At 44.3% G+C, this 14,599-nt stretch overlaps 1 protein-coding gene across 3 annotated transcripts in view; it reads right to left on the reverse strand.

Moving 5' to 3' along the window:
* FGF13 (fibroblast growth factor 13) overlaps positions 1 to 14,599 on the reverse strand; it is a 499,719-nt gene that overhangs the window by 256,625 nt on the left and 228,495 nt on the right. The gene's annotated exons all lie outside the window — the stretch shown is intronic.

The following is a 14,599-nucleotide window of genomic DNA, read 5'->3' on the forward strand; positions in this document are numbered from 1 at the left end:
AGCGCTATGAATTATGCCAGAATAAGGAGAAATTTTAAAGGAGCGGCATCATCCTAAACAGCGAAGCAGTCGAGGACTTAAGTAAATGCACGCTGAGCTGTGTGCCTTCCCCACCCTTCACTTTACCTGGTGAGCAGCAAGTCTCGCCTAAGGGAATTTCCTTTCCTCTAACCTACCACAAATTCGAAATGATAGTTCTCTTTTGGACAACTGCTTCCAGTTCAGTAACATGATGGAAGTGTTCACCACGTCTCCTGCTTTCTCGAAGTTTGCTCTTCATTTTCCTCTTTTTACTCTTCAGTTGCCTGGGTGTGGCACATTTTGTTCCAGGCAGCATCCGGAGAGTCTATTTTGGCTGCAACAGGTGGCCGTGACATTAAATTAGGCTTTCAGCTCCAATTAAAAAGAACCTTCTCGCTTCCCGGTGGCAGTCGCAGCCCGGGAGCAGCAGGGGCTGCCGGAAAAGAGGCCCTATTTTCTCCTCAGTTGCCGGTGGAACGATTTTCAGGAGCTACACTGAGTCCAAAAGGAAAGTACATGATCGCTTCATCTGAAAAAAGGAGCAGCCGGGAATTTTTTAAGGTCTGGCCATCTCGCTTGGAAAGAATACATGTCTGTGTCCATGTGCCCATATCTGATGGGGGAAGGGAGCCATACCACCAGAGAGTTTAACCATCTTGGAGCAAAAGCTTTGCTGAACAGCTGACACACTTCTCTGCTTCCTTAAATAGAGGAGAAAAAACAGTGTAAGTCTCCCTGCCTACCCGTGCTTCAATGTTACTTTCATGGAGTTCTTGCTTCTTGACACTGAGGCTTGTAGTTCACACATGCTCTCTCGGGAACTGGTCCTTGGCTTTCCTTTACTCTGTTTGGCTTATCAGGCCCCTTTCACTACCAAGACCCCCGCCCCCCCCCCCGCCATGACTGCCTTGCGCTTAAAAGCCCACACTGTAGCCTGTGACCCCCAGACACTATTCTGCTCTAAGCCTCTCAGCCCACAGAGCCCTGGCCAGCCGGATTCTCCCATGAGTAAGGGAGTCCTGGATCACAAGAGAGTTTGCCTCTGCACCAAGCACACTGAGCAACTGTGCTTTGCGAGGTCTAAGGTCTGCTTATTTTCCATGGATCTCCCTCATCCCACATTCAATCAAGGTCGCTGGTCACCTACCAGGGGATCAGGCACTTTGCGGAAGGTACAACTGTGAAACCGACTGACACGGCCTCTTCTCTCATGGAGCCAAAGCCACGTGGGGGACACGGGGAGTAAACATGCAGTTACACTGCAGTGTGAGACGCACTATAACGAGGGGAGCACAGGGTGATGTGGGATCGTAGAGAAGGAACTCGGAAGAAGACCTGAAAAGTGTCAAGGAAATCTACTCCCAGAGGAGTAGATATTAAGTTGAGCCTTGAAGGACGAATGGAATGAATGGTGGGCAGAAAGTACAATGCACTGAGATGCAGTGAAAATCATCATTATTTGCTGCTATCAGTGTAACTGTCTCCAGAATTTCCCTGGCCCCTTCCAACGTACTGGTGTGTGAAGTACTTCAACATCAGATCAGCAGGAATGGTAGTACTGGGTATAATTAAGAGCAAAGAGACTGTTTGAGGCTCTATGAAGTCTCATCTATGAATAAACTGCAAAAGGATTTCTTATTCAAGACCACAAAACCCACAAACCATAAAGGGAAAGAATGATGAATGTGACTACATGAAAATTTTAAATGTGAACATAAAAAAGACGCCACGAAGAAATTAACCCAACAGGTCACAGGTTGGAAAACATGTAATATATTTAACCAACAAAAGGATTACCATCAACAATAAACAAAGAACTGCAACAAAATCAGTAAGAAAAGGGCCAAAAAGCTCATTAGAAAACAACAGGCAAATGATAGGAATAGGAATTTCAAGGAAAAGAAAGGCCTAAAGGCCAAGGAGCATATAAAAAGATGTTCTACACCAAACATCATCTTGAAGATGTAAATTAACAAGGGGGGGAAGGGACAGCCTCTGGGGAAAATAGTTTGGCAGTGCCTTTCCAAACTAAAGATGCATAGGGCCACGAGGCCCAGCAATTGCACTTTCAGGCATTTATCCCAGAGAAAGGAAGACGTATTTTCAAAAACTATAAATTATACAAATGCCCTTCAATGGACAACTGGTTAAACCATGGTCCACCCATACCATACAGCAAGCTACATGCAACAATTTGGATGAACCTTGGGACTGCCCTGGTGGCGCAGTGGTTAAGAATCTGCCTGCCAATGCAGAGGACACGGGTTTGAGCCCGGGTCGGGGAAGATCCCACATGCCGCGGGGCAACTAAGCCCGTGCGCCACAACTACTGAGCCTGTGCTCTAGAGCCCGCAAGCCACAACTACTGAGCCCGTGTGCCACAGCTACTGAAGCCCACGCGCCTAGAGCCCGTGCTCCACAACAAAAGAGGCCACCGCAACGAGAAGCCCGCGCACCGCAACGAACAGTAGCCCCGCTCGCCACAACTAGAGAAAGCCCACGAGCAGCAACGATGGCCCAACGCAGCCAAAAATAAAAATGAATTAATTTTTTAAAACGCTTATTAAAAAAAAACAATTTGGATGAACCTCAAGGAATTTGTGCTGAGTGAGAAAAGTCCATCACCAAAGTTTACATACTGTATAATCCCTTTCATGTAACATTTATGAAATAACATAATTAGAGCTGTGGAGAAGAGGTAGTAGCCAGAGATGAGGGAGGGTGAGAGGAGATGGGTTTGGCTATAAAGGAGTAACACAGGGACGTCTTGTGTACAGTGGGTATGTTAACTGTGGTGGTGGTTACATAAGGCTACACACATGATGAAATTACCTAGAACCGCCCCCCCACCGCACACACACGAGTGCACTTAAAACTGGAGAAGTCTGAATAAGCTCTAAGGACTGTCAGTGGTTTTGACATTGTACTACAGTTGGATAATATGTTAACACTGGAAGAAGCTGGGGCGGGGGCTCAGGACTGTATCTTTCTTTACAACCTTTTGTGAATCTATAATTATTTCAAAATAAAATGTTTTAAAAAATTAAAAGCGGGCATAGACCTGAGGCAAAATTTTAACTTTTGTTTGATCTTTTTGGCAGGCATATAAGAGGAGTTAATATTATTTTCTGTACCAACAGTCTACGTTGGAATTCTTTTGTGATCATAATAAAGAATACCAGTAACAGAAAAAACGCAGGTTAAAGAGCAAACAGGGTAGTTACCAGAGATTAGGGAAAGGGGATGGATGTGGCCATAAAGGAGTGACACAGGGAGGTCTTGTGGAAAGTGACTGAAGCATAACTCGTTTCAAATCACAGACCTATCACTTACTAGCTGTGTGATCATGAGAAAATTACTTAGCTCTCAGAATATCAGTTTCCTCTCTTATAAAGTCAGCACAATACTCCCTGCCTTACAGAGATTTCTTTTTGTAAAATTAATTAAAATAATGGCTATAACGTGCCTGGCATAGTACGAATGTGATGAATGGCTGGTATGAAATGATGATAATGACGATGATAAGGTTGCCCCTTTTTTTCTATAGCCTCAGCTGAAATTAATTTGACATGTTGCCACAAAGTAAGTCAAAGATGATTTGATCTAACCTATGGAGGCTTCCTTACATGGACAAGTTTACCTTTCGTGGTCTTCTTGACCTTAGTGACATCAAATCATATAGACAATTCCATAAACCGTTAGAGAAGGTAAATGAGGATAACCAATGTGCTATCAAGTCTGCCAGAGTTGTATGACTATCGGTCAATGTTTTAACCACAAAGAAAGGTAGAACTTGAGGAGGTATTGAGAACAGCTGCCGGGGAAAATGCTCCAAGTCCTCTTGGTCTTCCATAGTCTCTATCTCATAGCCATTGACAAATGTTTCAACAGTCCTTGGCAAGGCTCCACGAACTCAGCCCAACTCTACCCAACTGTGTGCAAAAGAACTGACACTGATTTAAATGATCAAATGATAAAACCTACTTCATAGGGTTATTTTAAGGATTAAATGAAATAATCTCTGTAAAACACTTAGTACAGTGCCAGGTCGATATTCAACACTAATATTAATTTACCCAACTCCCATTAAGTATTAGTCATATCAGAAACAAACTCTACTGACCATGACGTTGTGTCTGAGAAGTTCCTGATGAAATTCAGTGGTCATCAAAAGTGAATTGGGTTAGAACATGCATCCACTCATCATTCCTACCAGGCAGAACTTGTGCAATGTGAACTCCTAAGGTCTTGTTTTGCTGTGAACCCAGGTGTTGATGCTATGCACATTTATCAAGTTCTTTGCAAATTTATCATTTCATATGGTATTAATTCTAACTCCAAAGTGGCCCTGCCTTTTTAGTGACAATGTTCATGGGATATGTATTCTTAGAAATGCTATTACCAAGTTCCCTATGGTGTCTTACAATGATTCTTTCTCATCTCTATTACTGCTGATTCCCTTGACATTTCTAACTTCCAGCCATAAAGAGCCCTTGAAGCTATGGTTTCTCCATATGACTTTTTGCCTCAGCCTAAGAAAGATAGCTTGGAATTTATATGAAGAAAGTCAATATTTATGGGACAGCTTAATTGCAGCAGTGCACACAGGCATGTGAACAGACTTGACCGTGTTTCAAGGATTTTTCTATCTAGGATGAGGATTCTACTTGTAATTTAATTTTTTTCCACAAAAGATATCTGAATGCATGTTGCACTAGGCCTACACTGTTCTAGGAACTGTAGGGAGATCCAGAAATCATGAGGTCGAACCTATGCTTCAAAAGAACTGAAAATTCATTGGGGAGATAAAATTTCCATACATGAAACAATCAGAGAAATCGGCCAACCAGGTCCGTCTCATGGAATTAAAAGAAGATACAAAACCTCTGCATTACTGTTCCTCGTCCTGGTCTTCGGGTCAGGGTGTCAATAGCCGATTTTGCCGCCGGCTATGCCCCCAGATAAACCTCTCCAAGAAATCACTTCCCATTTCTGAAAATGTTTATATGTTAAACTAGGGATTCCTAACTGTATCCTGAGTGGATGTAACGTTTATTCTCAATGTCTGAGGTCCATCGTCCAACCATCAAACAGGCTTCCACTGGCAGAATTGGAATGTTCCTATAAATTCCCCTCTTCCATAGTATAAGGCTTGAATCCCAAATCAAGATGGACCCAATGGTTCTAATCACCTAATGGGGAAAGGCATGGTGGGTGACTGCAAGGTGGTCTGCATAGGACTCTGCAGGCCTCCATCTGTGGGAGTTCTCTTCTCTTGCTACATTTCCTTACTGGAGGAGCTCATCCGTTGCCATGGCTTTAACAATCATCGTCAGGGGGGTAATCTCCAAAAGTAAACCTTCAGAACTTCACCCTCAACTCTAGACCTGCCTTCCAGATGGCTGCATCATCCCAAACTAGATTTCCTCAAGGATTCCCAGTTCTATCAAAGCACCATCACTGTCCCAGTCAGTTGGCCCCTGTCTGTTGATTCCACAGACATAACATTTGATTCTCACATCTCCCTATTTCCCCACATCGAATCTGTCCCCAAGTCCTGATAGTGTAGCCCCCAGATATCTGCATCTGCCCACTTACCATCTCCACTGTCACTTTCATAGCTCATGCTAATATCTTCTCTTCCCCAGAATGTCCTTAAGAGGACCCCGTGTTTCATCTCTTGCCCCTTCATCCAATCATTCTTTCTAGACTGCAAATCCATATCAAACGCTTCATCTATGTTTGCTGAACTGAGATGAATTAAATTGCATTATCCAATTTCCTTAAATGGCAGCTTCCGTATTCAGAATGTGTGCACATTAATGACTTAAGGATGCTCTCAGTGCCAGAGAATAAACATGATTTCAAGGTATTTTGTAAGCATACCGTCCCAGGACTTAGAAAGAAAGATACACTTTTATTATATTCACATGCTATTAAATCACCAGCATGTTTGAAGTATGATGAGCTTCATAATATCCAATTCATTAATGTTACAAGTTCATATTTTATGGTGCTACCCTGTGGAAACCGAGCAAAATTCTGAGAGTGAGGGGCTCACGCTCAGATAGGGTGTAGTGCTGGCCCATCTACAGCAATGGGGAAGCCACCACTAAATTAAGCCCTGGTGAATGTGAGAGGTTAATTTATGTGTCAAACCCGAGCCATTTATTCCCAGCTCTGCTATCTTTCTAAAGGATCAACCTTACAGGCATCATCTTGTACAGCTACGCTGAACCACAGTGCCCGCCAGGCAAGCCGCCCTGGGATGTTACTGAATGAATGCAGGCCTTTACTGCCTTTGTCGTTGCCCATTTTCCCTCCTGTCTTATGTCAGACAGAGGGAGATTCCCAGACTGCTCTCAAGTCATGCCTTCTCCGGAAAGATACAGGTCACCCTTGGCTACCTCTCCACTCCCATCCAGATCCTGTTTCACAAAGCTCTAGCCACGTGGACCTTCTGGAGGGTTCTCAAACCAATAGCGAGCCCTTTCCTGTCTCTGGGCCTATGTACTTGCCGTCTCCTCTACCTGGAATGCTCTTCCTCTGCGTAAGCACGTATCTAGCTGCTTTTCGTCATTCATTCAGATGTCAACTCAGGTGCCACTTCCTTTATTGAAAGTAGCCACCACCTCAGGTGCTCCTTAGGCCATTACCAAGGCCTTCGGTCTCCAGTGGCATCATTATCTCTGCATTCCTGAATTGATCAAGGCAGAAAAAGAAACTTTAATAGCAGAATTTATAACCTTTTGCTGAAGAAAAGTTCCTTTTGATTTTCCTGAAGCTTTAGGAGGTAGAGGAGAGATGGTGTGTTACTCAGTCCTCTTTGGATTGCCAATGGCAGAAACCTCAGTCAAATGAGCTTTAGTAACAATGGGAATTTATCGGCCCACAAATGGGATGTTGAAGGGCACACGATGGCTTCAGGTGTGACAAGATCTGAGGGTTTGAACAATGTCAGCAGTGCGCGGCCTCTGTTGTCCAACTCCTAACTTTGCTTTTCTGTGTGTCGACTTCATTTTCAGGCAGGATTTGCTCATATTTGGAAAAGATGGTCACAGAGCACTAGGCTCTGTGCTGAGGACACAGCCATGAATAAGAATGGCAAGGGCCCTGCTGTCTTGCAGGCATGACTTGGCGCACGGTGAACTGTCTGGGCATCTAACCCCTTCTGACATGACATGGGGGTAAGATGGGCAACACTGCAGGCAGCAAGGACATATATGTGTGCAAATAAAGAAATAAGCCGAGTCATTTTAGATAGTGACAATGATATTTAATCCACCCTTAGGACACCTTGTCACAGCTTCCCATAAATTTTAATTCTAGACAGTCTTTACTGAGCACCTACTCTGGGCCAGCCTGCGCCAAAAGGCTGGGAAGCAGACCCAGGGCTATGTTCCACCCCAGTAGGTGAACTTCCAGGTAGTTGAGATGGGGGGTTCAAGAAAAAAGTACCGGTAAAAGAGTCCCTGTACAAAGTGATGAAGGGCAGAACCGGAGTATCGGAAGTGGTAATGGACAGGAAGAGATTAGCCATCAAGGATTCTGAACGAATGCTGCTCCCTGAGAGCTACAGGGAAGTCAAGAAAGCAGCAGTTCTCAGCGCGAACAGAAGGGGAGGGAGTGATGAGCTTGGTCTGGGACATAGTTATTTGAAGGATATATGGAAAGCAGTTACCATTATCATTCTGTTCCTATTTGTTCAGGGCCTATATATACCTAAAAGTATGCTTCATAGGGGCTTCTCTGGTGGCGCGGTGGGTGAGGGTCCGCCTGCCGATGCAGGGGACGCGGGTTCGTGCCCCGGTCCGGGAAGATCCCACATGCCGCGGAGCAACTAAGCCCGTGAGCCATGGCCGCTGAGCTTGCGCGTCCGGAGCCTGTGCTCTGCAACGGGAGAGGCCACAACACTGAGAGGCCCGCGTACCGCAAAAACAAAACAAAACAAACAAACAAAAAGTATGCTTCATATACATTATTTCACTTAATTACACATCTAGTGACTCTTGGCGAAGGAGGTGCTGTTAGCCCCACCTTTTACATATGAGACACATGAAAATCAGAGAGGTTATGGAACCCATAGAAGGTCACACAGCAAGTTAGTGACACAGCTGGCCTTTGACCCTCTACCCCTATCTGACCCTTTCTACCTTATCCCCCTACCTTATCATAACCAGTATCTTCAAATATGGCAACCACAAAGATCTTACTGGCTCATCTTCCCATTAAAACCATTTCCAATTGAAGAAAGAAGCAAAGGGGATGACTAAACCCCATGTTGATTTATTTTGGAAGACTTTTCACAAGACTCTTTAAGGAGCTCTCTGACAGTGCTAATTTTAACCAAGTCATTGTAGAACAACCTTGGATTCCTCCATGGAAGGCAAAGTACAAATACAAGTGGATGACTCAGCACAAACCAGCTGTGGTTCTCTCTGCAGCCCATTCCCCACACCCTAAAGGGGATGGGCAACAGCCCCTAGATTCAATAAAAAAATCCCAAACTTGTGGACTTCCTTGTGACGCAGTGGTTAAGAATCCGCCTGCCAATGCAAGGGACACGGGTTCGAGTCCTGGTCCGGGAAGATCCCACATGCCGTGGAGCAACTAAGCCCGTGGGCCACAACTACTGAGCCTGTGCTCTGGAGCCCACGGGCCACAACTACTGAGCCCACGTGCCACAACTACTGAAGCCTGCGCTCCGCAACAAGAGAAGCCACCACAATGAGAAGCCTGCACACCGCATTGAAGAGTAGCCCCCGCTCGCCACAACTAGAGAAAGCCCGCACGCAGCAACGAAGACCCAACACAGCCAAAGATAAATAAATAAAAATAAATTAATTAATTTAAAAAAATCCCAAACTTGCTTAGAAATTCCCCCACCTTCCCTATCCCCTCAGCTGCCCATACTGAGGCTGTGGCACTACTTCCCAAAGAGTCTACCCGCAGTGAATCGTCTTCTTATAATCCTCTTTTGTCCTGGTGTTGAAGGCAGGGCTGAGTTGGGCTATGGGACATGTCCTGCAGATTATATGCGGCAGTAAGCATCTGTTTGCTGAGACCACAGATCAGAGGGGGAGGTGATCAAGGAGGGGCTGAGACTGTAGTCACAGCAGTAGCAGCAGCCGTGGAAATCTGGTCTCAACATTTGGATGAGGTCCTTCACTTTAAGAGCTCTGAGATGCTGGCCTGCATTACTGTTACCATGACAAAGAGGCCCAGGACACTCTAAACCCAAATTCTCCCCATGATGCTGTCCTATCCCTCCGGCTGATCTCACCACCATCCCCAAGGAATGGAGTAAGGTGTTTCTTCAGACTTCAATCTGGCGCCCACAACCCAGGGGATGGGGGATTTTCTGCCTTGCTCTTCTGAACATGCTCTTCAACGTCAGGCTGCCAATCACATGATCAGTTTTTCATTCCACAAACATATAATGCTCCCCTACTGTATGTGCAAGACACTGTTTTAGGCTCCAGCAATATAGCATGACCAAAACAGACAAAGATCCTTGCTTTCATGAAAAAGTAGGGAGGGGCAGACAATAAAGAATCAGCATAATAAATCAGTATATTATAAAATTTAATAAAAAGTATAGTATAATTTGATGAAAAGGGGGAAATGTGGGCAGAATAAGGGGGAGCAGGAGTGTCAGAGTTGGGGTTTTTAAATAAATAATAAACTTAATAAATTAAATAGGGTGGTCAACGTAGGCCTCATTGATGTTGTAAGAGATGAGCAAAGACCCAAATGAGATGAATGATCTGGTCCAGTGGGTATCTGAGAAAGGCCCATTCGACACTGAAGGAACAGCCAGTGCAAAGGCCCTGAGATGCGAGCCTAGCATATTTGAAGAGCAGCAAGAAGGCCTTTGTGGCCAGAGAAGAGCGAGTCTTGCCCAGTCAGCCTCTTAGAAAGCCAAGGTGATTCCTTTAGGCCCAGAGTGCAAACCCTGTAGCAACTTCCACACCTAATGCATTTGAACGAAGTACCAGAACAGGAGCTGCAACACTATGTTCATAGCTGCACCCCCACTAGGAAAATAGTGCCGATTCAAAAACTATTCGTTAATGCATGACTGAATAAAGGAAGGAAGGAATATAAAAATATGGCTTTTATTATTACAAGCTGACCTCCCTGTCACCTATCCAGTTCTTACTTAATCCCAGGCCCAGGGGATCCTCATTTACAAATGTGCAAAGTGCTGTAAATCAGTTGAGAATCCATTTGAACTGCCTAAAATAAAAGGGGCAACTAGATTGGAGGAGTCTGTGAGTACAACCTGCCCTGGGTCGTGGGGCGGGATCCAGGAACGGGTAGGTCAAGAGCTAAAATTACTTGTTCCATCATCCTGGGTCACATAAGCACTCAATGCACAGTGTATTCTGCAGTTCCCTGCGCTTTGCTGCATGGAGTAGACTACACTGTATCTTTAACGTCTTCCTTTCCCTGACCCGATTTGCTGATATTAAGTTCCAAAGCATTTAACAGCATCCTCGTTCCCTAGCCCTTCACTTCTCAACCCCATCTCTCCACTACTTCCTCCTACACAGCCTTGAATTAATTTTGTCTTGACGTCCCCACAGACCTGGAGCAAAGCACGTGCCACCCTAATGGATCTTACCACCTTCCCTGGTGGCGGTGGCTTATTCAACAAACATGCGTATTGTGCCTGATAGGTGTTGAGCGCCATAAAAGAAGTTAATGTCATGGGCCCTGACCTAGAGGAGCCTTCCAGCTCTCCAGCAGATACGGATTACAAGCCATGCTATTACTTAGCACCGGAGAGGACGGACTAGTCAACCTCCCTCATGTACTGCCTGTGGATGTGTATATATTGGTACACTCTTTGTAGCAAGCCATTTGGAACTCTGTAACAAGAGCCTAAAATTTCATACCCTTTCCCCTAGTAATTTAAATTCTGGAAAGCTGGAGTGAGGAAACAGAGAAGGGGTCAAATGTTTACACACAAAGATATTTATTTGCATTGTTATTTGGGAAGGAGGGAAGCTGACAATTAAATTTGCCCAAATAAGTGAATACTTAAACATATTTCTGTATAACTATGTAACCACTAGGAATATTTACTGATACGGGGAAATGCTCATTATGTAATGTTAAGGGGAAAAAATGGATACAAAACTGTATGTACCACATTGTTTTCTTTTAAATATATACAACATGTATAAAACATTGGGAAGAATGACAACAAAAGGCCAACTTGATCTTCTTTGGGAGTTTAGTGTGACAGGCACTTTGTGTACTTTATGGACTCTCCCATGATAAGCAAATATTCTAACTTCTATATTAAATGTTTATAAATGGATATTTTATAACTTTCTAAAAAATAAATAATTTAAATATTCTGAGATGGGCGATAGGCCTTATTAAAACATTGACCTTATCTGGGGGGTTGGGGGTTCCTCCCAGAAAAGGGGCTTGTGTATTACACATGTATATTGCATTCCATCTAGAGAGGGGGGAGTTGGAGGGGATTTTTGAATCTCTTCCATTTCTGCCTTTGAAGGACACAGTCGTCTTGTGGGAAGGCGTTTAACATGGAGCTCTCAGGAAGTCAGGCCAGGCCCAGGGTGCCCTCACCTCCCAGGAGTCTCCTGATCCCCAGAGGGCAGCACAATCTCCAGAGGAGAGGGAAATAAATCACCAAAGCTCCTCTCACAGAGGAATCCGCAGGAGCTTCAAATCAAAAACCCAATCTCAGAAAACGCTTACTCCACTCCCACGAGCCCCCATCCAGGGCAGGAATTTTCTCTACTGTTTCTCTACGAGTTGGGCAGTCAGAATGTACCTCAATACCAATGAGACCCGAAGACTTCCTCTTCCATACCTGAAACGATCTCCTAAAACACAGGCCCACACTACTGACCTTTCCAGTCTACATTCTCACCACAGTGAGCCTGGTTTTCAGTGATACCAGGCTCCCCACTGTTGTTAAACACACTGTGCTTGGGTCAAATATTAAGCCTCTGCTTGGGCTTTTCCCCTTTCTCTCAACAATGGCTGTCTGTACCTGAAATGACAATCATTTATTTCTCTTTCTCTCTTCTCAAAGCCATGATGACTTAACCCATGAGGCATAGCTGATTGGATCAGAATGGCCAATGTGGCGATGGAACACAGGAATTCTGGTCCATCTCCGTTGGATCCTTGAACTAGGAAGTGGATTTAAAGCTGAGGCTGATGTGGCCATTAAGTGTGTGAAAGTAGAAAAAAGAAAACAAACAAACAAAAAACTCGTGTGTGTGTGTTTGTGTTTCGTGTGGGGAAAAGGAGAGAAGAGATAAACTTAAATCAGTCTTAGAAGCTGGGATGAGTGCCTATATGACCCAAGATGATGGAACAAGTAATCTTTAGCTCTTGACCCACCCGTTCCTGGATCCCGCCACACGACTCGGGGCAGGTTGTACTCACAGACTCCTCCAACCTGATTGCCTCTTTTATTTAGGCAGTTCAAATGGATTCTCAACTTATTTACAGCACTTTGCACTTCTGTAATAACTCAGCCAGTAAAATATAATTAAAAGAATTGTCTTCAGCCTAAAGGATAAGCTCCATGATAGCCTAGATGATGTTTGACTTATTCTTCTCTTTGCCCCTGACATTGACCAAGTAAGAGGCCCTCAACAAGTAGTTGCCTTAGTTGGGCAACATCATGACTCCCTCTTCTTTGTGCTTACAATGTTCTCCCCGTTCTCCTTAGTCAAGTTCAAGCTCCAATTTCCCTGGCTCCTTGAGTTCACAGTGATGACCTCCTTTCCCTAAACTCCTCTACAGCAACCGTGGTCCACACGATTCACCGTCGTCCTCAGTCATACACTGTCATGAACTCTTATTTCCCTGTGTTAGCTGTGTGCGTGCACATATGCGCGCGCTCGCGCGCGTGTGTGTATCTGTGTGTTCAATCTTCTCAACAGCTTGTAAGCTCTTTGAAGGCAGGGGCTACCTGCCTTCCACTTCTCACTGTACTTCCAGTCCCTACCACTGTTTTTGCTCACAGCAGACGCTAAATAAATATTTGCCTAACAAATGCAGCATGTATTCTAAATTTGCCTTTTTCTGTCTCTCAGCCAGTCTTTGGCAGGAAACTAATAGTCTTCAAAGCCACGGCTTCAAGCCAGCAGGGTACTGGGTGCCTAGCAGCAAGTGGCCTGAAAGAGTTAATGAGCTTCATCGAGTCTGAGAGAATATAGCTTGTTTACTTTGAGGCCAACATATCTGTCAAGTACCCAGTGAAACATGTGTTGTGCTAGGGTGTTTAGATTTTTTTTTCTACTGCATTTGTGCCATAATACAATAATGTTTCTATCTGAAAGCTGACTGAATTCAACTAAAAACTACTGTGTTCAGTTATATCGAAAGAGCAAAATTTAGGTCGTAGGGTTTTGTTTATTTTAATGTTAACAGAAACAAGGTAATGGATAATAAAATGCATATAGAATGGAAAACATACTGCTTTCCGGATGGGGCAAATTTCCCCCTCAAAAGACTTCACCAAGGGAGGGATAAATTGCAGATCTGCAACTGTACTCCAATAAAATAATTTAAAAAATTAAAAAAAAAGACGGCTTCCCTGGTGGCACAGTGGTTGAGAGTCCGCCTGCCGATGCAGGGGACACGGGTTCGTGCCCCGGTCCGGGAAGATCCCACATGCCGCGGAGCGGCTGGGCCCGTGAGCCATGGCCGCTGAGCCTGCACATCCGGAACCTGTGCTGCGCAACAGGAGAGCCACAACAGTGAGAGGCCCGCGTACCACCAGAAAAAAAAAAAAAAAAATCAATAAAATTAAAAAAAAAAAGAATTCTCTGAATCCAGAGAAAAGGCAGGAATGAAGATATATGAACAAAACATTCCGCTGCTACTTAGGAGGACAGATCTGAAAGTCTTTTTATCTTTGTTTCATCTTTAAAGTCAAAAATAGTCATTTGCCAAGCATCATTTTTCTTCATGAACCTAAGAACCTACACTAAAACACGACACGCTTTCACTTGCTAACTCAGCCTCCCCATGCACTTATCTCAGCAGCTTAGTAGAGACGATAACAAATAAGCCCGGGCTGCTTGTGTACCACAACTGGACCAAACAGATTTATTATTGAACTTGAAAAGTCAAGGGCTGCGGAGATACCCCCAAACCTCCCTCAGCTGCTCTGGGATGAAGCACTTGATGCATCTCTAGCAACTTGGGTCACCGAGGTACATACATATCCTCCATGTAATAACTGGTTGTCTGCAGGAGACGAGAAATGAAAAGAAAGGACAGTTGAAATGAAGGGGAAAAAACCTCTAAGATCGCTTCTCTTAAATTTCTTATGAACTGTAAGTCAAAAAGGATGTTCTACCATAATCAGAATTCCAGTCATGTTTTCTTTTCCCTCAAGGCCAATCTTTGGGGCTATTTGCTCCCTAATTACCCACAATGCTTAGCAATAGTGAGTACGTGCTGTGGAAGATACTAGAAGAAATACCTGAGCACTGGATACAGTCCATTTGCTATAGTACACTTGGTTCCTTACTGATAGAAAAGGACTCTTTTTTAATAACTGTTAATTTTTCCC

This window comes from Globicephala melas, chromosome X (assembly GCF_963455315.2).
Source record: "Globicephala melas chromosome X, mGloMel1.2, whole genome shotgun sequence".
In the NCBI taxonomy this organism is placed as follows: Eukaryota; Metazoa; Chordata; class Mammalia; order Artiodactyla; family Delphinidae; genus Globicephala; species Globicephala melas.